The sequence below is a fragment of the Papaver somniferum genome, unplaced genomic scaffold, assembly GCF_003573695.1.
Source record: "Papaver somniferum cultivar HN1 unplaced genomic scaffold, ASM357369v1 unplaced-scaffold_10, whole genome shotgun sequence".
Classification (NCBI taxonomy): Eukaryota; Viridiplantae; Streptophyta; class Magnoliopsida; order Ranunculales; family Papaveraceae; genus Papaver; species Papaver somniferum.
Genome location: NW_020618825.1, coordinates 853,846 through 878,697, shown reverse-complemented (window position 1 = coordinate 878,697; position 24,852 = coordinate 853,846). Strand labels below are relative to the sequence as shown.

At 40.4% G+C, this 24,852-nt stretch overlaps 23 non-coding genes and 19 pseudogenes across 23 annotated transcripts; all 42 read right to left on the bottom strand.

Moving 5' to 3' along the window:
- Window positions 1-777: 777 nt before the first annotated feature.
- Window positions 778-896, bottom strand: LOC113327301 (annotated as a pseudogene).
- A 375-nt stretch (window positions 897-1,271) lies between these two features.
- On the bottom strand, window positions 1,272-1,394 carry LOC113327427 (annotated as a pseudogene).
- A 374-nt stretch (window positions 1,395-1,768) lies between these two features.
- On the bottom strand, window positions 1,769-1,887 carry LOC113327187. The gene has a single exon (XR_003348848.1). It is a non-coding gene; the product is annotated as a 5S ribosomal RNA (ribosomal RNA).
- Window positions 1,888-2,760: 873 nt separating this feature from the next.
- Window positions 2,761-2,879, bottom strand: LOC113327248. Its single transcript, XR_003348911.1, has one exon. It is a non-coding gene; the product is annotated as a 5S ribosomal RNA (ribosomal RNA).
- A 376-nt stretch (window positions 2,880-3,255) lies between these two features.
- On the bottom strand, window positions 3,256-3,374 carry LOC113327207. Its single transcript, XR_003348870.1, has one exon. It is a non-coding gene; the product is annotated as a 5S ribosomal RNA (ribosomal RNA).
- Window positions 3,375-3,751: 377 nt separating this feature from the next.
- Window positions 3,752-3,870, bottom strand: LOC113327379 (annotated as a pseudogene).
- Window positions 3,871-4,743: 873 nt separating this feature from the next.
- On the bottom strand, window positions 4,744-4,862 carry LOC113327319 (annotated as a pseudogene).
- A 376-nt stretch (window positions 4,863-5,238) lies between these two features.
- Window positions 5,239-5,357, bottom strand: LOC113327232. The gene has a single exon (XR_003348896.1). It is a non-coding gene; the product is annotated as a 5S ribosomal RNA (ribosomal RNA).
- Window positions 5,358-6,228: 871 nt separating this feature from the next.
- On the bottom strand, window positions 6,229-6,347 carry LOC113327273 (annotated as a pseudogene).
- Window positions 6,348-6,722: 375 nt separating this feature from the next.
- LOC113327337 lies at window positions 6,723-6,841 on the bottom strand (annotated as a pseudogene).
- Window positions 6,842-7,216: 375 nt separating this feature from the next.
- On the bottom strand, window positions 7,217-7,335 carry LOC113327150. The gene has a single exon (XR_003348812.1). It is a non-coding gene; the product is annotated as a 5S ribosomal RNA (ribosomal RNA).
- A 373-nt stretch (window positions 7,336-7,708) lies between these two features.
- LOC113327433 lies at window positions 7,709-7,831 on the bottom strand (annotated as a pseudogene).
- A 376-nt stretch (window positions 7,832-8,207) lies between these two features.
- LOC113327203 lies at window positions 8,208-8,326 on the bottom strand. The gene has a single exon (XR_003348865.1). It is a non-coding gene; the product is annotated as a 5S ribosomal RNA (ribosomal RNA).
- Window positions 8,327-8,702: 376 nt separating this feature from the next.
- Window positions 8,703-8,821, bottom strand: LOC113327267 (annotated as a pseudogene).
- An 855-nt stretch (window positions 8,822-9,676) lies between these two features.
- LOC113327058 lies at window positions 9,677-9,795 on the bottom strand. The gene has a single exon (XR_003348718.1). It is a non-coding gene; the product is annotated as a 5S ribosomal RNA (ribosomal RNA).
- Window positions 9,796-10,661: 866 nt separating this feature from the next.
- LOC113327299 lies at window positions 10,662-10,780 on the bottom strand (annotated as a pseudogene).
- Window positions 10,781-11,155: 375 nt separating this feature from the next.
- LOC113327426 lies at window positions 11,156-11,278 on the bottom strand (annotated as a pseudogene).
- Window positions 11,279-11,652: 374 nt separating this feature from the next.
- LOC113327186 lies at window positions 11,653-11,771 on the bottom strand. Its single transcript, XR_003348847.1, has one exon. It is a non-coding gene; the product is annotated as a 5S ribosomal RNA (ribosomal RNA).
- An 874-nt stretch (window positions 11,772-12,645) lies between these two features.
- On the bottom strand, window positions 12,646-12,764 carry LOC113327041. The gene has a single exon (XR_003348701.1). It is a non-coding gene; the product is annotated as a 5S ribosomal RNA (ribosomal RNA).
- A 358-nt stretch (window positions 12,765-13,122) lies between these two features.
- Window positions 13,123-13,241, bottom strand: LOC113327287 (annotated as a pseudogene).
- Window positions 13,242-13,615: 374 nt separating this feature from the next.
- LOC113327357 lies at window positions 13,616-13,734 on the bottom strand (annotated as a pseudogene).
- Window positions 13,735-14,108: 374 nt separating this feature from the next.
- On the bottom strand, window positions 14,109-14,227 carry LOC113327129. Its single transcript, XR_003348791.1, has one exon. It is a non-coding gene; the product is annotated as a 5S ribosomal RNA (ribosomal RNA).
- A 377-nt stretch (window positions 14,228-14,604) lies between these two features.
- On the bottom strand, window positions 14,605-14,723 carry LOC113327116. Its single transcript, XR_003348778.1, has one exon. It is a non-coding gene; the product is annotated as a 5S ribosomal RNA (ribosomal RNA).
- An 872-nt stretch (window positions 14,724-15,595) lies between these two features.
- On the bottom strand, window positions 15,596-15,714 carry LOC113327292 (annotated as a pseudogene).
- A 371-nt stretch (window positions 15,715-16,085) lies between these two features.
- LOC113327360 lies at window positions 16,086-16,187 on the bottom strand (annotated as a pseudogene).
- Window positions 16,188-16,633: 446 nt separating this feature from the next.
- On the bottom strand, window positions 16,634-16,752 carry LOC113327418. Its single transcript, XR_003348934.1, has one exon. It is a non-coding gene; the product is annotated as a 5S ribosomal RNA (ribosomal RNA).
- Window positions 16,753-17,111: 359 nt separating this feature from the next.
- Window positions 17,112-17,230, bottom strand: LOC113327265 (annotated as a pseudogene).
- Window positions 17,231-17,605: 375 nt separating this feature from the next.
- On the bottom strand, window positions 17,606-17,724 carry LOC113327345. The gene has a single exon (XR_003348927.1). It is a non-coding gene; the product is annotated as a 5S ribosomal RNA (ribosomal RNA).
- A 375-nt stretch (window positions 17,725-18,099) lies between these two features.
- Window positions 18,100-18,218, bottom strand: LOC113327166. The gene has a single exon (XR_003348827.1). It is a non-coding gene; the product is annotated as a 5S ribosomal RNA (ribosomal RNA).
- Window positions 18,219-18,593: 375 nt separating this feature from the next.
- LOC113327164 lies at window positions 18,594-18,712 on the bottom strand. The gene has a single exon (XR_003348825.1). It is a non-coding gene; the product is annotated as a 5S ribosomal RNA (ribosomal RNA).
- Window positions 18,713-19,087: 375 nt separating this feature from the next.
- Window positions 19,088-19,206, bottom strand: LOC113327165. Its single transcript, XR_003348826.1, has one exon. It is a non-coding gene; the product is annotated as a 5S ribosomal RNA (ribosomal RNA).
- Window positions 19,207-19,582: 376 nt separating this feature from the next.
- Window positions 19,583-19,701, bottom strand: LOC113327163. The gene has a single exon (XR_003348824.1). It is a non-coding gene; the product is annotated as a 5S ribosomal RNA (ribosomal RNA).
- Window positions 19,702-20,071: 370 nt separating this feature from the next.
- Window positions 20,072-20,190, bottom strand: LOC113327046. The gene has a single exon (XR_003348706.1). It is a non-coding gene; the product is annotated as a 5S ribosomal RNA (ribosomal RNA).
- Window positions 20,191-20,564: 374 nt separating this feature from the next.
- Window positions 20,565-20,683, bottom strand: LOC113327226. Its single transcript, XR_003348889.1, has one exon. It is a non-coding gene; the product is annotated as a 5S ribosomal RNA (ribosomal RNA).
- Window positions 20,684-21,058: 375 nt separating this feature from the next.
- LOC113327298 lies at window positions 21,059-21,176 on the bottom strand (annotated as a pseudogene).
- A 374-nt stretch (window positions 21,177-21,550) lies between these two features.
- LOC113327039 lies at window positions 21,551-21,669 on the bottom strand. Its single transcript, XR_003348699.1, has one exon. It is a non-coding gene; the product is annotated as a 5S ribosomal RNA (ribosomal RNA).
- A 376-nt stretch (window positions 21,670-22,045) lies between these two features.
- LOC113327112 lies at window positions 22,046-22,164 on the bottom strand. Its single transcript, XR_003348773.1, has one exon. It is a non-coding gene; the product is annotated as a 5S ribosomal RNA (ribosomal RNA).
- A 375-nt stretch (window positions 22,165-22,539) lies between these two features.
- On the bottom strand, window positions 22,540-22,658 carry LOC113327115. Its single transcript, XR_003348777.1, has one exon. It is a non-coding gene; the product is annotated as a 5S ribosomal RNA (ribosomal RNA).
- Window positions 22,659-23,014: 356 nt separating this feature from the next.
- On the bottom strand, window positions 23,015-23,133 carry LOC113327286 (annotated as a pseudogene).
- A 375-nt stretch (window positions 23,134-23,508) lies between these two features.
- On the bottom strand, window positions 23,509-23,627 carry LOC113327333 (annotated as a pseudogene).
- Window positions 23,628-23,999: 372 nt separating this feature from the next.
- LOC113327329 lies at window positions 24,000-24,118 on the bottom strand (annotated as a pseudogene).
- Window positions 24,119-24,466: 348 nt separating this feature from the next.
- On the bottom strand, window positions 24,467-24,585 carry LOC113327080. Its single transcript, XR_003348741.1, has one exon. It is a non-coding gene; the product is annotated as a 5S ribosomal RNA (ribosomal RNA).
- Between the last annotated feature and the right edge of the window lie 267 nt (window positions 24,586-24,852).

Here is a 24,852-nt window from a genome sequence, read left to right as displayed (position 1 = left end):
TGATTCGGGCAAATGATGGTTCGTTGGAAACGTTATGGCGAGGAGAATCCTTTCGTGCAATTATTTTGGATTAACAACCTCGTTTTGGTAGTATTTTAATAAAAAACTATTAAAATATTCAATTAAATGCACGTTTTTGGATGAATTCCAAAAACCTGGGGCGCGCGCCCTCCCAGAATTCATGCCATAAAAACCCATTCTTTCTCTCGGGTAATCCCTTCGCTAACTATTCGGCTCGCAGTCGTAAGGAAAACCGCTAAAAAAAATGGCAAAATAAAATAAAAAAAGGCAATCAAAACGAGGACTTCCCAAGAGGTCACCCATCTTAGTACTACTACTACTTGTAGTAGTAAGCCTAACTGCAGAGTTCTGATGGGTTCTGGGGCATTAGTGCTGGTATGATCGATTGTTGAAGGTATTTTACCAAGTTTACTACTTAACACGTCTCCAATGTATTGGTCCGAACTCCCCATTCGGCTATTAATTCTTCGTGGCAAGTCCGATTCGGGCAAATGATGGTTCGTTGGAAACATATTGCGAGGAGAATCCTTTCGTGCAATTAGTTTGGATTAACAACCTCGTTTCGGTAGTATTTTAATAAAAAACTATTAAAATATTCAATTAAATGCACGTTTATGGATGAATTCCAAAAACCTGGGGCGGGCAGGCTTCGTGCCATAAAAACACATTCTTTCTCTCGGGTAATCCCTTCGCTAACTAGTCGGCTCGCATCCATAAGGAAAATCGCTAAAAAAATGGCAAAAAAAATAAAAAAAAGGCAATCAACACGAGGACTTCCCAAGAGGTCACCCATCTTAGTACTACTCTCGCCCAAGCACGCTTAACAGCAGAATTCTGATAGGTTCTTGTGCATTAGTGATGGTATGATCAATTGCTGAAGATATTTTACCAAGTTTACTACTTAACACGTCTCCAATGTATTGGTCCGAACTCCCCATTCGGCTATTAATTCTTCGTGGCAAGTCTGATTCAGGCAATGGATGGTTCGTTGGAAACGTTACGGCGAGGAGAATCCTTTCGTGCAATTATTTTGGATTAACAACCTCGTTTTGGTAGTATTTTAATAAAAAACTATTAAAATATTCAATTAAATGCACGTTTTTGGATGAATTCCAAAAACCTGGGGCGCGCGCCCTCCCAGGCTTCATGCCATAAAAACCCATTCTTTCTCTCGGGTAATCCCTTCGCTAACTATTCGGCTCGCAGTCATAAGGAAAACCGCTAAAAAATTGCAAAATAAAATAAAAAAAGGCAATCAAAACGAGGACTTCCCAAGAGGTCACCCATCTTAGTACTACTACTACTAGTAGTAGTAAGCTTAACTGCAGAGTTCTGATGGGTTCTGGTGCATTAGTGCTGGTATGATCGATTGCTGAAGGTATTTTACCAAGTTTACTACTTAACACGTCTCCAATGTATTGGTCCGAACTCCCCATTCGGCTATTAATTCTTCGTGGCAAGTCCGACTCGGGCTAATGATGGTTCGTTGGAAACGTTATGGCGAGGAGAATCCTTTCGTGCAATTATTTTTGATTAACAACCTCGTTTTGGTAGTATTTTAATAAAAACTATTAAAATATTCAATTAAATGCACGTTTTTGGATGAATTCCAAAAACCTGGGGCGCGCACCCTCTCATGCTTCGTGCCATAAAAACCCATTCTTTCTCACGGGTAATCCCTTCGCTAACTAGTCAGCTCGCAGCCATAAGGAAAACCGCTAAAAAAATGGCAAAAAAAATAAAAAAAGACAATCAAGACGAGGACTTCCCAAGAGGTCACCCATCTTAGTACTACTCACGCCCAAGCACACTTCACTGCAGAGTTCTGATGGGTTTTGGAGCATTAGTGCTGGTATGATCGATTGCCGAAGATATTTTACCAAGTTTACTACTTAATACGTCTCCAATTTATTGGTCCGAACTCCCCATTCGGCTATTAATTTTTCGTAGCAAGTCCGATTCGGGAAAATGATGGTTCGTTGGAAACGTTATGGCGGGGAGAATCCTTTCGTGCAATTAATTTGGATTAACAACCTCATTTTGGTAGTATTTTAATAAAAAACTATTAAAATATTCAATTAAATGCACGTTTTTTGGTGAATTCCAAAAACCTGGGGCGCGCGCCCTCCCAGGCTTCATGCCATAAAAACCCATTCTTTATCTCGGGTAATCCCTTCGCCAACTATTCGGCTAGCAGTCATAAGGAAAACCGCTAAAAAAATTGCAAAATAAAATAAAAAAAGACAATCAAAACGAGGACTTCCCAAGAGGTCACCCATCTTAGTACTACTACTACTAGTAGTAGTAAGCTTAACTGCAGAGTTCTGATGGGTTATGGTGCATTAGTGCTGGTATGATCGATTGTTGAAGGTATTTTACCAAGTTTACTACTTAACACGTCTTCAATGTATTGGTCCGAACTCCCCATTCGGCTATTAATTCTTCGTGGCAAGTCCGATTCGGGCAAATAATGGTTCGTTGGAAACGTTATGGCGAGGAGAATCCTTTCGTGCAATTATTTTTGATTAACAACCTCGTTTTGGTAGTATTTTAATAAAAACTATTAAAATATTCAATTAAATGAACGTTTTTGGATGAATTCCAAAAACCTGGGGCGCGCACCCTCCCATGCTTCGTGCCATAAAAACCCATTCTTTCTCTCGGGTAATCCCTTCTCTAACTAGTCAGCTCGCAGCCATAAGGAAAACCGTTAAAAAAATGGCAAAAAATATAAAAAAAGACAATCAACACGAGGACTCCCCAAGAGGTCACCCATCTTAGTACTACTCACACCCAAGCACGCTTCACTGCAGAGTTATGATGGGTTCTGGTGCATTAGTGCTGGTATGATCGATTGCCAAAGATATTTTACCAAGTTTACTACTTAACACGTCTCCAATGTATTGGTCCGAACTCCCCATTCGGCTATTAATTTTTCGTAGCAAGTCCGATTCGGGCAAATGATGGTTCGTTGGAAACGTTATGGAGAGGAGAATCCTTTCATGCAATTATTTTGGATTAAAAACCTCGTTTTGGTAGTATTTTAATAAAAAACTATTAAAATATTCAATTAAATGCACGTTTTTGGATGAATTCCAAAAACCTGGGGCGCGCGCCCTCCCGTGCTTCATGCCATAAAAACCCATTTTTTCTCTCGGGTAATCCCTTCGCTAACTATTCGGCTCGCAGCCATAAGGAAAACCGCTAAAAAAATGGCAAAAAAAAGAAAAAAAAGAAAATCAACACGAGGACTTCCCAAGAGGTCACCCATCTTAGTACTACTCACGCCCAAGCACGCTTCACTGCAGGGTTCTGATGGGTTCTGGTGCATTAGTGATGGTATGATCGATTGCCGAAGATATTTTACCAAGTTTACTACTTAACACGTCTCCAATGTATTGGTCCGAACTCCCCATTCGGCTATTAATTCTTCGTGGCAAGTCCGATTCGGGCAAATGATGGTTCGTTGGAAACATATGGCGAGGAGAATCCTTTCGTGCAATTATTTTGGATTAACAACCTCGTTTTGGTAGTATTTTAATAAAAAAACTATTAAAATATTCAATTAAATGCACGTTTTTGGATGAATTCCAAAAACCTGGGGCGGGCGCCCTCCCAGGCTTCGTGCCATAAAAACATATTCTTTCTCTCGGGTAATCACTTCGCTAACTAGTCGGCTCGAAGCCATAAGGAAAACCGCTAAAAAAATGGCAAAAAAAATAAAAAAAAAGGCATTCAACAAGAGGACTTCCTAAGAGGTCACCCATCTTAGTAGTACTCTCGCCCAAGCACGCTTAACTGCAGAGTTATGATGGGTTCTGGTGCATTAGTGATGGTATGATCAATTGATGAAGATATTTTACCAAGTTTACTACTTAACACGTCTCCAATGTATTGGTCCGATATCCCCATTCGGCTATTAATTCTTCGTGGCAAGTCCGATTCAGGCAAAGGATGGTTCGTTGGAAACGTTATGGTGAGGAGAATCCTTTCGTGCAATTATTTTGGATTAACAACCTCGTTTTGGTAGTATTATAATAAAAACTATTAAAATATTCAATTAAATGCACGTTTTTGGATGAATTCCAAAAACCTGGGGCACGCGCCCTCCCAGGCTTCTTGCCATAAAAACCCATTCTTTCTCTCGGGTAATCCCTTCGCTAACTATTCGGCTCGCAGACATAAGGAAAACCGCTAAAAAAATGGCAAAAAAAATAAAAAAAGGCAATCAAAACGAGGACTTCCCAAGAGGTCACCCATCTTAGTACTACGACTATTAGTAGTAGTAAGCTTAACTGCAGAGTTCTGATGGGTTCTGGTGCATTAGTGATGGTATGATCGATTGCTGAAGGTATTTTACCAAGTTTACTACTTAACACGTCTCCAATGTATTGGTCCGAACTCCCCATTCGGCTATTAATTCTTCGTGGCAAGTCTGATTCAGGCAAAGGATGGTTCGTTGGAAACATTATGGCGAGGAGAATCCTTTCGTGCAATTATTTTGGATTAACAACCTCGTTTTGGTAGTATTTTAATAAAAAACTATTAAAATATTCAATTAAATGCACGTTTTTGGATGAATTCCAAAAACCTGGGGCGGGCGCCCTCCCAGGCTTCGTGCCATAAAAACATATTCTTTCTCTCGGGTAATCCATTCGCTAACAAGTCGGCTCGCAGCCATAAGGAAAACCGCTAAAAAAATGGCAAAAAAAATAAAAAAAAGGCATTCAACACGAGGAATTCCTAAGAGGTCACCCATCTTAGTAGTACTCTCTCCCAAGCACGCTTAACTGCAGAGTTCTGATGAGTTCTGGTGCATTAGTGATGGTATGATCAATTGCTGAAGATATTTTACCAAGTTTACTACGTAACACGTCTCCAATGTATTGGTCCGAACTCCCCATTCGGCTATTAATTCTTCGTGGCAAGTCCGATTCAGGCAAAGGATGGTTCGTTGGAAACGTTATGGCGAGAAGAATCCTTTCGTGCAATTATTTTGGATTAACAACCTCGTTTTGGTAGTATTTTAATAAAAAACTATTAAAATATTCAATTAAATGCACGTTTTTGGATGAATTCCAAAAACCTGGGGCGGGCGCCTTCCCAGGCTTCGTGTCATAAAAACATATTCTTTCTCTCGGGTAATCCCTTCGCTAACTAGTCGGCTCGCAGCCATAAGGAAAACCGCTAAAAAAATGGCAAAAAAAATAAAAAAAAGGCATTCAACACGAGGACTTCCTAAGAGGTCACCCATCTTAGTAGTACTCTCGCCCAAGCACGCTTAACTGCAAAGTTCTGATGGGTTCTGGTGCATTAGTGATGGTATGATCAATTGCTGAAGATATTTTCCCAAGTTTACTACTTAACACCTCCAATGTATTGGTCCGAACTCCTCATTCGGCTATTAATTCTTCGTGGCAAGTCCGATTCAGGCAAAGGATGGTTCGTTGGAAACGTTATGGCGAGGAGAATCCTTTCGTGCAATTATTTTGGATTAACAACCTCGTTTTGGTAGTATTATAATAAAAAGTATTAAAATATTCAATTAAATGCACGTTTTTGGATGAATTCCAAAAACCTGGGGCACGCGCCCTCCCAGGCTTCTTGCCATAAAAACCCATTCTTTCTCTCGGGTAATCCCTTCGCTAACTATTCGGCTCGCAGACTAAGGAAAACCGCTAAAAAAATGGCAAAAAAAAATAAAAAAAGGCAATCAAAACGAGGACTTCCCAAGAGGTCACCCATCTTAGTACTACGACTATTAGTAGTAGTAAGCTTAACTGCAGAGTTCTGATGGGTTCTGGTGCATTAGTGATGGTATGATCGATTGCTGAAGGTATTTTACCAAGTTTACTACTTAACACGTCTCCAATGTATTGGTCCGAACTCCCCATTCGGCTATTAATTCTTCGTGGCAAGTCTGATTCAGGCAAAGGATGGTTCGTTGGAAACATTATGGCGAGGAGAATCCTTTCGTGCAATTATTTTGGATTAACAACCTCGTTTTGGTAGTATTTTAATAAAAAACTATTAAAATATTCAATTAAATGCACGTTTTTGGATGAATTCCAAAAACCTGGGGCGGGCGCCCTCCCAGGCTTCGTGCAATAAAAACATATTCTTTCTCACGGGTAATCCCTTCGCTAACAAGTCGGCTCGCAGCCATAAGGAAAACCACTAAAAAAATGGCAAAAAAAATAAAAAAAAGGCATTCAACACGAGGACTTCCTAAGAGGTCACCCATCTTAGTAGTACTCTCTCCCAAGCACGCTTAACTGCAGAGTTCTGATGGGTTCTGGTGCATTAGTGATGGTATGATCAATTGCTGAAGATATTTTACCAAGTTTACTACGTAACACGTCTCCAATGTATTGGTCCGAACTCCCCATTCGGCTATTAATTCTTCGTGGCAAGTCCGATTCAGGCAAAGGATGGTTCATTGGAAACGTTATGGCGAGGAGAATCCTTTCGTGCAATTATTTTGGATTAACAACCTCGTTTTGGTAGTATTTTAATAAAAACTATTAAAATATTCAATTAAATGCACGTTTTTGGATGAATTCCAAAAACCTGGGGCAGGCGCCCTCCCAGGCTTCGTGTCATAAAAACATATTCTTTCTCTCGGGTAATCCCTTCGCTAACTAGTCGGCTCGCAGCCATAAGGAAAACCGCTAAAAAAATGGCAAAAAAAATAAAAAAAAGGCATTCAACACGAGGACTTCCTAAGAGGTCACCCATCTTAGTAGTACTCTCTCCCAAGCACGCTTAACTGCAGAGTTCTGATGGGTTCTGATGCATTAGTGATGGTATGATCAATTGCTGAAGATATTTTACCAAGTTTACTACGTAACACGTCTCCAATGTATTGGTCCGAACTCCCCATTCGGCAATTAATTCTTCGTGGCAAGTCCGATTCAGGCAAAGGATGGTTCGTTGGAAACGTTATGGCGAGGAGAATCCTTTCGTGCAATTATTTTGGATTAACAACCTCGTTTTGGTAGTATTTTAATAAAAACTATTAAAATATTCAATTAAATGCACGTTTTTGGATGAATTCCAAAAACCTGGGGCAGGCGCCCTCCCAGGCTTCGTGTCATAAAAACATATTCTTTCTCTCGGGTAATCCCTTCGCTAACTAGTCGGCTCGCAGCCATAAGGAAAACCGCTAAAAAAATGGCAAAAAAAATAAAAAAAAGGCATTCAACACGAGGACTTCCTAAGAGGTCACCCATCTTAGTAGTACTCTCGCCCAAGCACGCTTAACTGCAGAGTTCTGATGGGTTCTGGTGCATTAGTGATGGTATGATCAATTGCTGAAGATATTTTACCAAGTTTACTACTTAACACCTCCAATGTATTGGTCCGAACTCCTCATTCGGCTATTTATTCTTCGTGGCAAGTCCGATTCAGGCAAAGGATGGTTCGTTGGAAACGTTATGGCGAGGAGAATCCTTTCGTGCAATTATTTTGGATTAACAACCTCGTTTTGGTAGTATTTTAATAAAAACTATTAAAATATTCAATTAAATGCACGTTTTTGGATGAATTCCAAAAACCTGGGGCGCGCGCCCTCCCAGGCTTCTTGCCATAAAAACCCATTCTTTCTCTCGGGTAATCCCTTCGCTAACTATTCGGCTCGCATTCATAAGGAAAACCGCTAAAAAAATGGCAAAATAAAATAAAAAAAGGCAATCAAAACGAGGACTTCCCAAGAGGTCACCCATCTTAGTACTACGACTACTAGTACTAGTAAGCTTAACTGCAGAGTTCTGATGGGTTCTGGTGCATTAGTGATGGTATGATCGATTGCTGAAGGTATTTTACCAAGTTTACTACTTAACACGTCTCCAATGTATTGGTCCGAACTCCCCATTCGGCTATTAATTCTTCGTGGCAAGTCCGATTCAGGCAAAGGATGGTTCGTTGGAAACATTATGGCGAGGAGAATCCTTTCGTGCAATTATTTTGGATTAACAACCTCGTTTTGGTAGTATTTTAATAAAAAACTATTAAAATATTCAATTAAATGCACGTTTTTGGATGAATTCAAAAAACCTGGGGAGAGCGCCCTCCCAGGCTTCGTGCCATAAAAACATATTCTTTCTCTCGGGTAATCCCTTCGCTAACAAGTCGGCTCGCAGCCATAAGGAAAACCGCTAAAAAAATGGCAAAAAAAATAAAAAAAAGGCATTCAACACGAGGACTTCCTAAGAGGTCACCCATCTTAGTAGTACTCTCGCCCAAGCACGCTTCACTGCAGAGTTCTGATGGGTTCTGGTGCATTAGTGATGGTATGATCAATTGCTGAAGATATTTTACCAAGTTTACTACGTAACACGTCTCCAATGTATTGGTCCGAACTCCCCATTCGGCTATTAATTCTTCGTGGCAAGTCCGATTCAGGCAAAGGATGGTTCGTTGGAAACGTTATGGCTAGGAGAATCCTTTCGTGCAATTATTTTGGATTAACGACCTCGTTTTTGTAGTATTTTAATAAAAAACTATTAAAATATTCAATTAAATGCACGTTTTTGGATGAATTCCAAAAACCTGGGGCGGGCGCCCTCCCAGGATTTGTGTCATAAAAACATATTCTTTCTCTCAGGTAATCCCTTCGCTAACTAGTCGGCTCGCAGCCATAAGGAAAACCGCTAAAAAAATGGCAAAAAAAATAAAAAAAACGCATTCAACACGAGGACTTCCTAAGAGGTCACCCATCTTAGTAGTACTCTCGCCCAAGCACGCTTAACTGCAGAGTTCTGATGGGTTCTGGTGCATTAGTGATGGTATGATCAACTTCTGAAGATATTTTACCAAGTTTACTACTTAACACCTCCAATGTATTGGTCCGAACTCCCCATTCGGCTATTAATTCTTCGTGGCAAGTCCGATTCAGGCAAAGGATGGTTCGTTGGAAACGTTATGGCGAGGAGAATCCTTTCGTGCAATTATTTTGGATTAACAACCTCGTTTTGGTAGTATTTTAATAAAAAACTATTAAAATATTCAATTAAATGCACGTTTTTGGATGAATTCCAAAAACCTGGGGCGCGCGCCCTCCCAGGCTTCTTGCCATAAAAACCCATTCTTTCTCTCGGGTAATCCCTTCGCTAACTATTCGGCTCGCAGTCATAAGAAAAACCGCTAAAAAAATGGCAAAATAAAATAAAAAAAGGCAATCAAAACGAGGACTTCCCTAGAGGTCACCCATCTTAGTACTACTAGTACTAGTAGTAGTAAGCTTAACTGCAGAGTTCTGATGGGTTCTGGTGCAGTAGTGATGGTATGATCGATTGCTGAAGGTATTTTACCAAGTTTACTACTTAACACTTCTCCAATGTATTGGTCCGAACTCCCCATTCGGCTATTAATTCTTCGTGGCAAGTCCGATTCAGGCAAAGGATGGTTCGTTGGAAACGTTATGGCGAGGAGAATCCTTTCGTGCAATTATTTTGGATTAAAAACCTCGTTTTGGTAGTATTTTAATAAAAACTATTAAAATATTCAATTAAATGCACGTTTTTGGATGAATTCCAAAAACCTGAGGCGCGCGCCCTCCCAGGCTTCGTGCCATAAAAACTATTCTTTCTCTCGGGTAATACCTTCGTTAAGCCATAAGGAAAACCGCTAAAAAAATGGCAAAAAAATAAAAAACGGCAATCAACACGAGGACTTCCCAAGAGGTCACCCATATTAGTACTACTCTCGCCCAAGCACGCTTCACTGCAGAGTTCTGACGGATTCTGGTGCATCAGTGCTGGTATGATCGATTACCGAAGATATTTTACCAAGTTTACTACTTAACACGTCTCCAATGTATTGGTCCGAACTCACATTCGGCTATTAATTCTTCGTGGCAAGTCTGATTCGGGCAAATGATGGTTCGTTGGAAACGTTATGGCGAGGAGAATCCTTTCGTGCAATTATTTTGGATTAACAACCTCGTTTTGGTAGTATTTTAATAAAAAACTATTAAAATATTCAATTAAATGCACGTTTTTGGATGAATTCCAAAAACCTGGGGCGCGCGCCCTCCCAGAATTCATGCCATAAAAACCCATTCTTTCTCTCGGGTAATCCCTTCGCTAACTATTCGGCTCGCAGTCGTAATGAAAACCGCTAAAAAAAATGGCAAAATAAAATAAAAAAAGGCAATCAAAACGAGGACTTCCCAAGAGGTCACCCATCTTAGTACTACTACTACTTGTAGTAGTAAGCCTAACTGCAGAGTTCTGATGGGTTCTGGGGCATTAGTGCTGGTATGATCGATTGTTGAAGGTATTTTACCAAGTTTACTACTTAACACGTCTCCAATGTATTGGTCCGAACTCCCCATTCGGCTATTAATTCTTCGTGGCAAGTCCGATTCGGGCAAATGATGGTTCGTTGGAAACATATTGCGAGGAGAATCCTTTCGTGCAATTAGTTTGGATTAACAACCTCGTTTCGGTAGTATTTTAATAAAAAACTATTAAAATATTCAATTAAATGCACGTTTATGGATGAATTCCAAAAACCTGGGGCGGGCAGGCTTCGTGCCATAAAAACACATTCTTTCTCTCGGGTAATCCCTTCGCTAACTAGTCGGCTCGCATCCATAAGGAAAATCGCTAAAAAAATGGCAAAAAAAATAAAAAAAAGGCAATCAACACGAGGACTTCCCAAGAGGTCACCCATCTTAGTACTACTCTCGCCCAAGCACGCTTAACAGCAGAATTCTGATAGGTTCTTGTGCATTAGTGATGGTATGATCAATTGCTGAAGATATTTTACCAAGTTTACTACTTAACACGTCTCCAATGTATTGGTCCGAACTCCCCATTCGGCTATTAATTCTTCGTGGCAAGTCCGATTCAGGCAATGGATGGTTCGTTGGAAACGTTACGGCGAGGAGAATCCTTTCGTGCAATTATTTTGGATTAACAACCTCGTTTTGGTAGTATTTTAATAAAAAACTATTAAAATATTCAATTAAATGCACGTTTTTGGATGAATTCCAAAAACCTGGGGCGCGCGCCCTCCCAGGCTTCATGCCATAAAAACCCATTCTTTCTCTCGGGTAATCCCTTCGCTAACTATTCGGCTCGCAGTCATAAGGAAAACCGCTAAAAAATTGCAAAATAAAATAAAAAAAGGCAATCAAAACGAGGACTTCCCAAGAGGTCACCCATCTTAGTACTACTACTACTAGTAGTAGTAAGCTTAACTGCAGAGTTCTGATGGGTTCTGGTGCATTAGTGCTGGTATGATCGATTGCTGAAGGTATTTTACCAAGTTTACTACTTAACACGTCTCCAATGTATTGGTCCGAACTCCCCATTCGGCTATTAATTCTTCGTGGCAAGTCCGACTCGGGCTAATGATGGTTCGTTGGAAACGTTATGGCGAGGAGAATCCTTTCGTGCAATTATTTTTGATTAACAACCTCGTTTTGGTAGTATTTTAATAAAAACTATTAAAATATTCAATTAAATGCACGTTTTTGGATGAATTCCAAAAACCTGGGGCGCGCACCCTCTCATGCTTCGTGCCATAAAAACCCATTCTTTCTCACGGGTAATCCCTTCGCTAACTAGTCAGCTCGCAGCCATAAGGAAAACCGCTAAAAAAATGGCAAAAAAAATAAAAAAAGACAATCAAGACGAGGACTTCCCAAGAGGTCACCCATCTTAGTACTACTCACGCCCAAGCACACTTCACTGCAGAGTTCTGATGGGTTTTGGAGCATTAGTGCTGGTATGATCGATTGCCGAAGATATTTTACCAAGTTTACTACTTAATACGTCTCCAATTTATTGGTCCGAACTCCCCATTCGGCTATTAATTTTTCGTAGCAAGTCCGATTCGGGAAAATGATGGTTCGTTGGAAACGTTATGGCGGGGAGAATCCTTTCGTGCAATTAATTTGGATTAACAACCTCATTTTGGTAGTATTTTAATAAAAAACTATTAAAATATTCAATTAAATGCACGTTTTTTGGTGAATTCCAAAAACCTGGGGCGCGCGCCCTCCCAGGCTTCATGCCATAAAAACCCATTCTTTATCTCGGGTAATCCCTTCGCCAACTATTCGGCTAGCAGTCATAAGGAAAACCGCTAAAAAAATTGCAAAATAAAATAAAAAAAGACAATCAAAACGAGGACTTCCCAAGAGGTCACCCATCTTAGTACTACTACTACTAGTAGTAGTAAGCTTAACTGCAGAGTTCTGATGGGTTATGGTGCATTAGTGCTGGTATGATCGATTGTTGAAGGTATTTTACCAAGTTTACTACTTAACACGTCTTCAATGTATTGGTCCGAACTCCCCATTCGGCTATTAATTCTTCGTGGCAAGTCCGATTCGGGCAAATAATGGTTCGTTGGAAACGTTATGGCGAGGAGAATCCTTTCGTGCAATTATTTTTGATTAACAACCTCGTTTTGGTAGTATTTTAATAAAAACTATTAAAATATTCAATTAAATGAACGTTTTTGGATGAATTCCAAAAACCTGGGGCGCGCACCCTCCCATGCTTCGTGCCATAAAAACCCATTCTTTCTCTCGGGTAATCCCTTCGCTAACTAGTCAGCTCGCAGCCATAAGGAAAACCGCTAAAAAAATGGCAAAAAAAAATAAAAAAAGACAATCAACACGAGGACTTCCCAAGAGGTCACCCATCTTAGTACTACTCTCGCCCAAGCACGCTTAACTGCAGAATTCTGATGGGTTCTGGTGCATTAGTGCTGGTATGACCGATTACCGAAGATATTTTACCAAGTTTACTTCTTAACACGTCTCCAATGTATTGGTCCGAACTCCCCATTCGGCTATTAATTCTTCGTGGCAAGTCCGATTCGGGCAAATGATAGTTCGTTGGAAACATTATGGCGAGGAGAATCCTTTCGGCAATTATTTTGGGTTAACAACCTCGTATTGGTAGTATTTTAATAAAAAACTATTAAAATATTCAATTAAATGCATGTTTTTGGATGAATTCCAAAAACCCAGGCTTCGTGCCATAAAAACCCATTCTTTCTCTCGGGTAATCCCATCGCTAACTATTCGGCTCGCATTCATAAGGAAAACCGCTAAAAAAATGGCAACATAAAATAAAAAAAGGCAATCAAAACGAGAACTTCCCAAGAGGTCACCTATCTTAGTACTACTCTCTCCCAAGCACGCTTAACTGCAGAGTTCTGATGGGTACTGGTGTATTAGTGCTGGTATAATCGATTGTTGAAGGTATTTTACCAAGTTTACTACTTAACATGTCTCCAATGTATTGGTCTAGACTCCCCATTCAACTATTAATTCTTCGTGGCAAGTCCGATTCGGGCAAATGATGGTTCGTTGGAAACATTATGGCGAGGAGAAACCTTTCGTGCAATTATTTTGGATTAACAACCTCGTTTTGGTAGTATTTTAATAAAAACTATTAAAATATTCAATTAAATGCACGTTTTTGGATGAATTCTAAAAACCTGGGGTGGGCGCCCTCCCAGGCTTTTTGCCATAAAAGCCCATTCTTTCTCTCGGGTAATCCCTTCGCTAACTAGTCGGCTCGCAGCAATAAGGAAAACCGCTAAAATAATGGCAAAAAAAATTAAAAAAGGCGATCAACAGGCGGACTTCCCAAGAGATCACCCATCTTAGTACTACTCTCGCCCAAGCACGCTTAACTGCGGAGTTCTGATGGGTAATGGTGCATTAGTGCTGGTATGATCGATTGCTGAAGATATTTTACCAAGTTTACTTCTTAACACGTCTCCAATGTATTGGTCCGAACTCCCCATTCGGCTATTAATTCTTCGTGGAAAGTCTGATTCGGGCAAATGATGGTTCGTTGGAAACATTATGGCGAGGAGAATCCTTTCGTGCAATTATTTTGGATTAAAAACCTCGTTTTGGTAGTATTTAAATAAAAACTATTAAAATATTCAATTAAATGCACGTTTTTGGATGAATTGCAAAAACCTGGGGCGGGCGCCCTCCCAAGCTTTGTGCCATAAAAACCCATTCTTTCTCTCGGGTAATCCCTTCGCTAACTAGTCGGCTCGCAGCCATAAGGAAAACCGCTAAAAAAATGGCAAAAAATATAAAAAAAGACAATTAACACGAGGACTTCCCAAGAGGTCACCCATCTTAGTACTACTCTCGCCCAAGCACGCTTAACTGCAGAATTCTGATGGGTCCTGGTGCATTAGTGCTGGTATAATCGATTGCCGAAGATATTTTACCAAGTTTACTTCTTAACACGTCTCCAATGTAATGGTCCGAACTGCCCATTCGGCTATTAATTCTTCGTGGCAAGTCCAATTCGGGTAAATGATAGTTCGTTGGAAACATTATGGCGAGGAGAATCCTTTCGTGCAATTATTTTGGATTAACAATCTCGTTTTGGTAGTATTTTAATAAAAAACTATTAAAATATTCAATTAAATGCACGTTTTTGGATGATTTCCAAAAACCTGGGGCGGGCGCCCTCCCAGGCTTCGTGCCATAAAAACCCCATTCTTTCTCTCGGGTAATCCCTTCGCTAACTAGTCGGCTCGCAGTCATAAGGAAAACCGCTAAAAAAATGGCAAAATAAAATAAAAAAAGGCAATCAAATCGAGGACTTCCCAAGAGGTCACCTATCTTAGTACTACTCTCGCCCAAGCACGCTTAACTGCAGAGTACTGATGGGTACTGGTGCATTAGTGCTGGTATGATCGATTGCTGAAGGTATTTTACCAAGTTTACTACTTAACACGTCTCCAATGTATTGGTCCGAACTCCCCATTCGACTATTAATTCTTCGTGGCAAGTTCGATTCGGGCAGATGATGGTTCTTTGGAAACGTTATGGCGAGGAGAATCTTTTCGTGCAATTATTTTGGATTAACAACCTCGTTTTGGTAGTATTTTAATAAAAAACTATTAAAATATTCAATTAAATGCACGTTTTTAGATGATTTCCAAAAACCTGGGGCGGGCGCCCTCCCAGGCTTCGTGCCATAAAAACCCATTCTTTCTTTCGGGTAATCCCTTCGCTAACTAGTCGGCTCGCAGTCATAAGGAAAACCGCTAAAAAAATGGCAAAATAAAATAAAAAAAGGCAATCAAAACGAGGACTTCCCAAGAGGTCACCCATCTTAGTACTACTACTACTAGTAGTAGTAAGCCTAACTGCAGAGTTCTGATGGGTTCTGGGGCATTAGTGCTGGTATGATCCATTGTTGAAGGTATTTTACCAAGTTTACTACTTAACACGTCTCCAATGTATTGGTCCGAACTCCCAATTCGGCTATTAATTCTTCGTGGTAAGTCCGATTCGGGCAAATGATGGTTCGTTGGAATCGTTATGGCGAGGAGAATCCTTTTGTGCAATTATTTTGGATTAACAACCTCGTTTTGGTAGTATTTTAATAAAAACTATTAAAATATTCAATTAAATGCACGTTTTTGGATGAATTCCAAAAATCTGGGGCGGGCCCCCTCCCAGGCTTCGGGCCATAAAACCCATTATTTCTCTCGGGTAATCCCTTCGCTAACTAGTCGGCTCGCAGCCATAAGGAAAACCGCTAAAAAAATGGCAAAAAAAATAAAAAAAGGCAATGAACACGTGGACTTCCCAAGAGGTCACCCATCTTAGTACTACTCTCGCCCAAGCACGCTTCACTGCAGAGTTCTCTTGGGTACTGGTGCATTAGTGCTGGTATGATCGATTGTTGAAGGTATTTTACCAAGTTTACTATTTAACACGTCTCCAATGTATTGGTCCGAACTCCCTATCCGGCTATTAATTCTTCGTGGCAAGTCTGATTCGGGCAAATGATGGTTCGTTGGAAACGTTATGGCGAGGAGAATCCTTTCGTGAAATTATTTTGGATTAACAACCTCGTTTTGGTAGTATTAATAAAAACAATTAAAATATTCAATTAAATGCACGTTTTTGGATGAGTTCCAAAAATCTGGGGCGGGCGCCCTCCCAGGCTTCGTGCCATAAAAACCCATTCTTTCTCTCAGGTAATCCCTTCGCTAACTATTCGGCTCGCAGTCATAAGGAAAACCGCTAAAAAAATAAAAAAAAAATAAAAAAAGGCAATCAACACGAGAACTTCTTAGTACTACTCTCGCCCAAGCACGCTTCACTGCAGAGTTCTGATGGGTTCTGGTGCATTAGTGCTGGTATGATCGATTGCCGAAGATATTTTACCAAGTTTACTTCTTAACACGTCTCCAATGTATTGGTCCGAACTGCTCATTCGGCTATTAATTCTTCGTGGCAAGTTCGATTCGGGCAAATGAAAAAACTATTAAAATATTCTGGATTGACAACCTCATTTTGGTACTACTGTATTAAAATATTCGGGCAAATGATGGTTCGTTGGAAACGTTATGGCGAGGAGAATCCTTTCGTGCAATTACTTTGGATTAACAACCTCGTTTTGGTAGTATTTTAATAAAAAACTATTAAAATATTCAATTAAATGCACGTTTTTGGATGAATTCCAAAAACCTGGGGCGGGCGCCCTCCCAGGCTTCGTGCCATAAAAACCCATTCTTTCTCTCGGGTAATCCCTTCGCTAACTATTCGGCTCGCATTCATAAGGAAAACCGCTAAAAAATGGCAAAATAAATAAAAAAAGGCAATCAACACGAGGACTTCCCAAGAGGTCACCCATCTTAGTACTACTCTCGCCCAAGCACGCTTAACTGCAGAGTTCTGATGGGTTATGGTGCATTAGTGCTGGTATGATCGATTGCCGAAGATATTTTACCAAGTTTACTTCTTAACACGTCTCCAATGTATTGGTCCGAACTCCCCATTCGGCTATTAATTCTTCGTGGCAAGTCTGATTCGGGCAAATGATGGTTCGTTGGAAACATTATGGCGAGGAGAATCCTTTCGGCAATTATTTTGGGTTAACAACCTCGTTTTGGTAGTATTTTAATAAAAAACTATTAAAATATTCAATTAAATGCACGTTTTTGGATGAATTCAAAAAACCCAGGCTTCGTGCCATAAAAACCCATTCTTTCTCTCGGGTAATCCCTTCGCTAACTATTCGGCTCGCATTCATAAGGAAAACCGCTAAAAAAAATGGCAAAATAAAATAAAAAAAGGCAATCAAAACGAGGACTTCCCAAGAGGTCACCTATCTTAGTACTAACCTCGCCCAAGCACGCTTAACTGCAGAGTTCTGATGGGTACTGGTGCATTAGTGCTCGTATAATCGATTGTTGAAGGTATTTTACCAAGTTTACTACTTAACATGTCTCCAATGTATTGGTCCAGACTCCCCATTCGACTATTAATTCTTCGTGGCAAGTCCGATTCGGGCAAATGATGGTTCGTTGGAAACGTTATGGCGAGGAGAATCCTTTCGTGCAATTATTTTGGATTAACAACCTCGTTTTGGTAGTATTTTAATAAAAAACTATTAAAATATTCAATTAAATGTACGTTTTTGGATGAATTCTAAAAACCTGGGGCGGGCGCCCTCCCAGGCTTCTTCCCATAAAAACCCATTCTTTATCTCGGGTAATCCCTTCGCTAACTAGTCGGCTCACAGCGATAAGGAAAACCGCTAAAAAAATGGCAAAAAAAATAAAAAAACGCGATCAACACGAGGACTTCCCAAGAGGTCACCCACCTTAGTACTACTCTCGCCCAAGCACGCTTAACTGCAGAGTTCTGATGGGTTCTGGTGCATTAGTGCTGGTATGATCGATTGCCGAAGATGTTTTACCAAGTTTACTTCTTAACACGTCTCCAATGTATTGGTCCGGACTCCCCATTCGGCTACTAATTCTTCGTGGTAAGTCTGATTCGGGAAAATGATGGTTCGTTGGAAACATTATGGCGAGGAGAATCCTTTCGTGCAATTATTTTGGATTAACAACCTCGTTTTGGTAGTATTTTAATAAAAAATATTAAAATATTCAATTAAATGCACGTGTTTGGATGAATTCCAAAAACCTGGGGCGGGCGCCCTCCGAGGCTTTGTGCCATAAAAACCCATTCTTTCTCTCGGGTAATCCCTTCGCTAACTAGTCGGCTCGCAGTCATAAGGAAAACCGCTAAAAAAATGGCAAAAAAAAATAAAAAAAGGCAATTAACACGAGGACTTCCCAAGAGGTCACCCATCTTAGTACTACTCTCGCCCAAGCACGCTTAACTGCAGAATTCTGATGGGTTATGGTGCATTAGTGCTGGTATAATCGATTGCCGAAGATATTTAACCAAGTTTACTTCTTAACACGTCTCCAATGTAATGGTCCGAACTGCCCATTCGGCTATTAATTCTTCGTGGCAAGTCCGATTCGGGCAAATGATAGTTCGTTGGAAACATTATGGCGAGGAGAATCCTTTCCTGCAATTATTTTGGATTAACAATCTCGTTTTGGTAGTATTTTGATAAAAAACTATTAAAATATTCAATTAAATGCACGTTTTTGGATGATTTCCAAAACCTGGGGCGGGCGCCCTCCCAGGCTTCGTGCCATAAAAACCCATTCTTTCTCTCGGGTAATCCCTTCGCTAACTAGTCGGCTCGCAGACATAAGGAAAACCGTTAAAAAAATGGCAAAATAAAATAAAAAAAGGCAATCAAAACGAGGACTTCCCAAGAGGTCACCTATCTTAGTACTCCTCTCGCCCAAGCACGCTTAACTGCAGAGTACTGATGGATACTGGTGCATTAGTGCTGGTATGATCGATTGCTGAAGGTATTTTACCAAGTTTACTACTTAACACGTCTCCAATGTATTGGTACGAACTCCCCATTCGACTATTAATTCTTCGTGGCAAGTCCGATTCGGGCAAATGATGGTTCTTTGGAAACGTTATGGCGAGGAGAATCCTTTCGTGCAATTATTTTGGATTAACAACCTCGTTTTGGTAGTATTTTAATAAAAAACTATTAAAATATTCAATTAAATGCACGTGTTTGGATGAATTCCAAAAACATGGGGCGGGCGCCCTCCGAGGCTTTGTGCCATAAAAACCCATTCTTTCTCTCGGGTAATCCCTTCGCTAACTAGTCGGCTCGCAGCCATAAGGAAAACCGCTAAAAAATGGCAAAAAAAATAAAAAAAAGGCAATTAACACGAGGACTTCCCAAGAGGTCACCCATCTTAGTACTACTCTCGCCCAAGCACGCTTAACTGCAGAATTCTGATGGGTTATGGTGCATTAGTGCTGGTATAATCGATTGCCGAAGATATTTTACCAAGTTTACTTCTTAACACGTCTCCAATGTAATGGTCCGAACTGCCCATTCGGCTATTAATTCTTCGTGGCAAGTCCGATTCGGGCAAATGATAGTTCGTTGGAAACATTATGGCGAGGAGAATCCTTTCCTGCAATTATTTTGGATTAACAATCTCGTTTTGGTAGTATTTTGATAAAAAACTATTAAAATATTCAATTAAATGCACGTTTTTGGATGATTTCCAAAAACCTGGGGCGGGCGCCCTCCCAGGCTTCGTGCCATAAAAACCCATTCTTTCTCTCGGGTAATCCCTTCGCTAACTAGTCGGCTCGCAGTCATAAGGAAAACCGCTAAAAAAATGGCAAAATAAAATAAAAAAAGGCAATCAAAACGAGGACTTCCCAAGAGGTCACCTATCTTAGTACTCCTCTCGCCCAAGCACGCTTAACTGCAGAGTACTGATGGGTACTGGTGCATTAGTGCTGGTATGATCGATTGTTGAAGGTATTTTACCAAGTTTACTACTTAACACGTCTCCAATGTATTGGTACGAACTCCCCAATCGACTATTAATTCTTCGTGGCAAGTCCGATTCGGGCAAATGATGGTTCTTTGGAAACGTTATGGCGAGGAGAATCCTTTCGTGCAATTATTTTGGATTAACAACCTCGTTTTAGTAGTATTTTAATAAAAAACTATTAAAATATTCAATTAAATGCACGTTTCTGGATGATTTCCAAAAACCTGGGTCGGGCGCCCTCCCAGGCTTCGTGCCATAAAAACCCATTCTTTCTCTCGGGTAATCCCTTCGCTAACTAGTCGTCTCGCATCCATAAGGAACCGCTAAAAAATGGGAAAAAAATAAAAAAGGCAATCAACACGAGGACCTCCCAAGAGGTCACCCATCTTAGTACTACTCTCGCCCAAGCACGTTTAACTGCAGAGTTTTGATGGATTCTGGTGCATTAGTGCTGGTACGATCGATTGCCGAAGATATTTTACCAAGTTTACTTCTTAACACGTCTCCAATGTATTGGTCCGAACTCCCCATTCGGCTATTAATTCTTCGTGGCAAGTCTGATTCGGGCAAATGATGGTTCGTTGGAAACATTATGGCGAGGAGAATCCTTTCGTGCAATTATTTTGGATTAACAACCTCGTTTTGGTAGTATTTTAATAAAAACTCTTAAAATATTCAATTAAATGCACGTTTTTGGATGAATTCCAAAAACCTGGGGCGGGCGCCCTTCCAGGCTTCGTGCCATAAAAACCCATTCTTTCTCTCGGGTAATCCCTTCGCTAACTAGTCGGCTCGCAGCCATAAGGAAAACCGCTAAAAAATGGGAAAAAAAAAAAAAAAAAGGCAATCAACACGAGGATCTCCCAAGAGGTCACCTATCTTAGTACTACTCTCGCCCAAGCTCGCTTAACTGCAGAGTTTTGATGGATTCTAGTGCATTAGTGCTGGTACGATCGATTGCCGAAGATATTTTACCAAGTTTACTTCTTAACACGTCTCCAATGTATTGGTCTGAACTCCCCATTCGGCTATTAATTCTTCGTGGCAAGTCTGATTCGGGCAAATGATGGTTCGCTGGAAACATTATGGCGAGGAGAATCCTTTCGTGCAATTATTTTGGATTAACAACCTTGTTTTGGTAGTATTTTAATAAAAAAATCTTAAAATATTCAATTAAATGCACGTTTTTGGATGAATTCCAAAAACCTGGGGCGGGTGCCCTCCCAGGCTTCGTGCCATAAAAACCCATTCTTTCTCTCGGGTAATCCCTTCGCTAACTAGTCGGCTCGCAGTCATAAGGAAAACCGCTAAAAAAATGGCAAAAAAAATAAAAAAAGGCAATCAACACGAGACTTCCCAAGAGGTCACCCATCTTAGTACTACTCTCGCACAAGCACGTTTAACTGCAGAGTTCCCTTGGGTACTGGTGCATTAGTGCTGGTATGATCGATTGCTAAAGGTATTTTACCAAGTTTAATATTTAACACGTCTCCAATGTATTGTTCCGAACTCCCTATTCGGCTATTAATTCTTCGTGGCAAGTCCGATTCGGTCAAATGATAGTTCGTCGGAAACATTATGGCGAGGAGAATCCTTTCGTGCAATTATTTTGGGTTAACAACCTCGTTTTGGTAGTATTTTAATAAAAAACTATTAAAATATTCAATTAAATGCACGTTTTTGGATGAATTCCAAAAACCTGGGGCGGGCGCCCTCCCAGGCTTCGTGCCATAAAAACCCATTCTTTCTCTCGGGTAATCCCTTCGCTAACTAGTCGGCTCGCAGCCATAAGGAAAACCGCTAAAAATGGCAAAAAAAAATAAAAAAAGGCAACCAAAACGAGGACTTCCCAAGAGGTCACCTATCTTAGTACTACTCTCGCCCAAGCACGCTTAACTGCAGAGTTCTGATGGGTTCTGGTGCATTAGTGCTGGTATGATCGATTGCCGAAGATATTTTACCAAGTTTACTTCTTAACACGTCTCCAATGTATTGGTCCGAACTCCCCATTCGGCTATTAATTCTTCGTGGCAAGTCCGATTCGGGCAAATGATAGTTCGTTGGAAACATTATGGCGAGGAGAATCCTTTCGTGCAATTATTTTGGGTTAACAACCTCGTTTTGGTAGTATTTTAATAAAAACTATTAAAATATTCAATTAAATGCACGTTTTTGGATTAATTCCAAAAACCTGGGGCGGGCGCCCTCCCAGACTTCGTGCCATAAAAACCCATTCTTTCTCTCGGGTAATCCCTTCGCTAACTATTCGGCTCGCATTCATAAGGAAAATCGCTAAAAAAAATGGCAAAATAAAATAAAAAAAGGCAATCAAAACGAGGACTTCCCAAGAGGTCACCTATCTTAGTACTACTCTCGCCCAAGCACGCTTAACTGCAGAGTTCTGATGGGTACTGGTGCATTAGTGCTGGTATAATCGATTGCTGAAGGTATTTTACCAAGTTTACTACTTAACACGTCTCCAATGTATTGGTCCAGACTCCCCATTCGACTATTAATTCTTCGTGGTAAGTCTGATTCGGGCAAATGATGGTTCGTTGGAAACGTTATGGCGAGGAGAATCCTTTCGTGCAATTATTTTGGATTAACAACCTCGTTTTGGTAGTATTTTAATAAAAAACTATTAAAATATTCAATTAAATGCACGTTGTTGGATGAATTCCAAAAACCTGGGGCGGGCGCCCTCCCAGGCTTCGTGCCATAAAAACCCATTATTTCTCTCGGGTAATCCCTTCGCTAACTAGTCGGTTCGCAGCCATAAGAAAAACCGCTAAAAAAATGGCAAAAAAAGTAAAAAAAGGCAATCAACACGAGGACTTCCCAAGAGGTCACCCATCTTAGTACTACTCTCACATAAGCACGCTTAACTGCAGAGTTCTGATGGGTTCTGGTGCATTAGTGCTGGTATGATCGATTGCCAAAGATATTTTACCAAGTTTACTTCTTAACACGTCTCCAATGTATTGGTCTGAACTACCCATTCGGCTATTAATTCTTCGTGGCAAGTCCGATTCGGGCAAATGATAGTTCGTTGGAAATATTATGGCGAGGAGATTCCTTTCGTGCAGTTATTTTGGATTAACAACCTCGTTTTGGTAGTATTTTAATAAAAAATTATTAAAATATACAATTAATTGCACGTTTTTGGATGATTTCCAACCCAGGCTTCGTGCCATAAAAACCCATTCTTTCTCTCGGGTAATCCCTTCGCTAACTAGTCGGCTCGCAGCCATATGGAAAACCGCAAAAAATGGCAAAAAAAAAAATAAAAAAAGGCAATCAACACGAGGACTTCCCTAGAGGTCACCTATCTTAGTACTACTCTCGCCCAATCACGCTTAACTGCAGAGTTCTGATTGGTACTGGTGCATTAGTGCTGGTATGATCGATTGCTGAAGGTATTTTACCAAGTTTACTACTTAACACGTCTCAAATGTATTGGTCCAGACTCCCCATTCGACTATTAATTCTTCGTGGCAAGTCCGATTCGGGCAAATGATAGTTCGTTGGAAACGTTATGGCGAGGAGAATCCTTTCGTGCAATTATTTTGGATTAACAACCTCGTTTTGGTAGTATTTTAATAAAAACTATTAAAATTTTCAATTAAATGCACGTTTTTAGATGAATTTCAAAAACCTGGGGCGGGCGCCCTCCCAGGCTTCGTGCCATAAAAATCCATTCTTTCTCTCTGGTAATCCCTTCGCTAACTATTCGGCTCGCAGTCATAAGGAAAACCGCTAAAAAAATGGCAAAATAAAATAAAAAAAGGCAATCAAAACGAGGACTTCCCTAGAGGTCACCTATCTTAGTACTACTCTCGCCCAATCACGCTTAACTGCAGAGTTCTGATTGGTACTGGTGCATTAGTGCTGGTATGATCGATTGCTGAAGGTATTTTACCAAGTTTACTACTTAACACGTCTCAAATGTATTGGTCCAGACTCCCCATTCGACTATTAATTCTTCGTGGCAAGTCCGATTCGGGCAAATGATAGTTCGTTGGAAACGTTATGGCGAGGAGAATCCTTTCGTGCAATTATTTTGGATTAACAACCTCGTTTTGGTAGTATTTTAATAAAAACTATTAAAATATTCAATTAAATGCACGTTTTTGGATGAATTCCAAAAACCTGGGGAGGGGGCCCTCCCAGGCTTCTTGCCATAAAAACCCATTCTTTCTCTCGGGTAATCCCTTCGCTAACTAGTCGGCTCGCAGCCATAAGGAAAACCGCTAAAAAAATGGCAAAAAAAAAATAAAAACAATCAAAACGAGGACCTCCCAAGAGGTCACCCATCTTAGTACTACTCTCGCCCAAGCACGCTTAACAACAGAATTCTTATGGGTTCTGGTGCATTAGTGATAGTATGATCGATTGCCGAGGATATTTTACCAAGTTTACTTCTTAACACGTCTCCAATGTATTGGTCCGAACTCCCCATTCGGCTATTAATTCTTTGTGGCAAGTCCGATTCGGGCAAATGATGGTTCGTTGGAAACATTATGGCGAGGTGAATCCTTTCGTGCAATTATTTATGATTAACAACCTCGTTTTGGTAGTATTTTAATAAAAAACTATTAAAATATTCAATTAAATGCACGTTTTTGGATGAATTCCAAAAACCTGGGGCGGGCGCCCTCCCAGGCTTCGAGCCATAAAAACCCATTCTTTCTCTCGGGTGTCATAAGGAAAACCTCTAAAAAAATGGCAAAATAAAATAAAAAAAGGCAATCAAAACGAGGACTTCCCAAGAGGTCACCTATCTTAGTACTACTCTCGCCCAAGCACGCTTAACTGCAGAGTTCTGATGGGTACTGGTGCATTAGTGCTGGTATGATCGATTGCTGAAGGTATTTTACCAAGTTTACTACTTAACACGTCTCCAATGTAATGGTCCAGACTGCCCATTCGGCTATTAATTCTTCGTGGCAAGTCCGATTCGGGCAAATGATGGTTCGTTGGAAACGTTATGGCGAGGAGAATCCTTTCGTGCAATTATTTTGGATTAACAACCTCGTTTTGGTAGTATTTTAATAAAAAATTATTAAAATATACAATTAATTGCACGTTTTTGGATGATTTCCAAAATCCTAGGGCGGGCGCCCTCCCAGG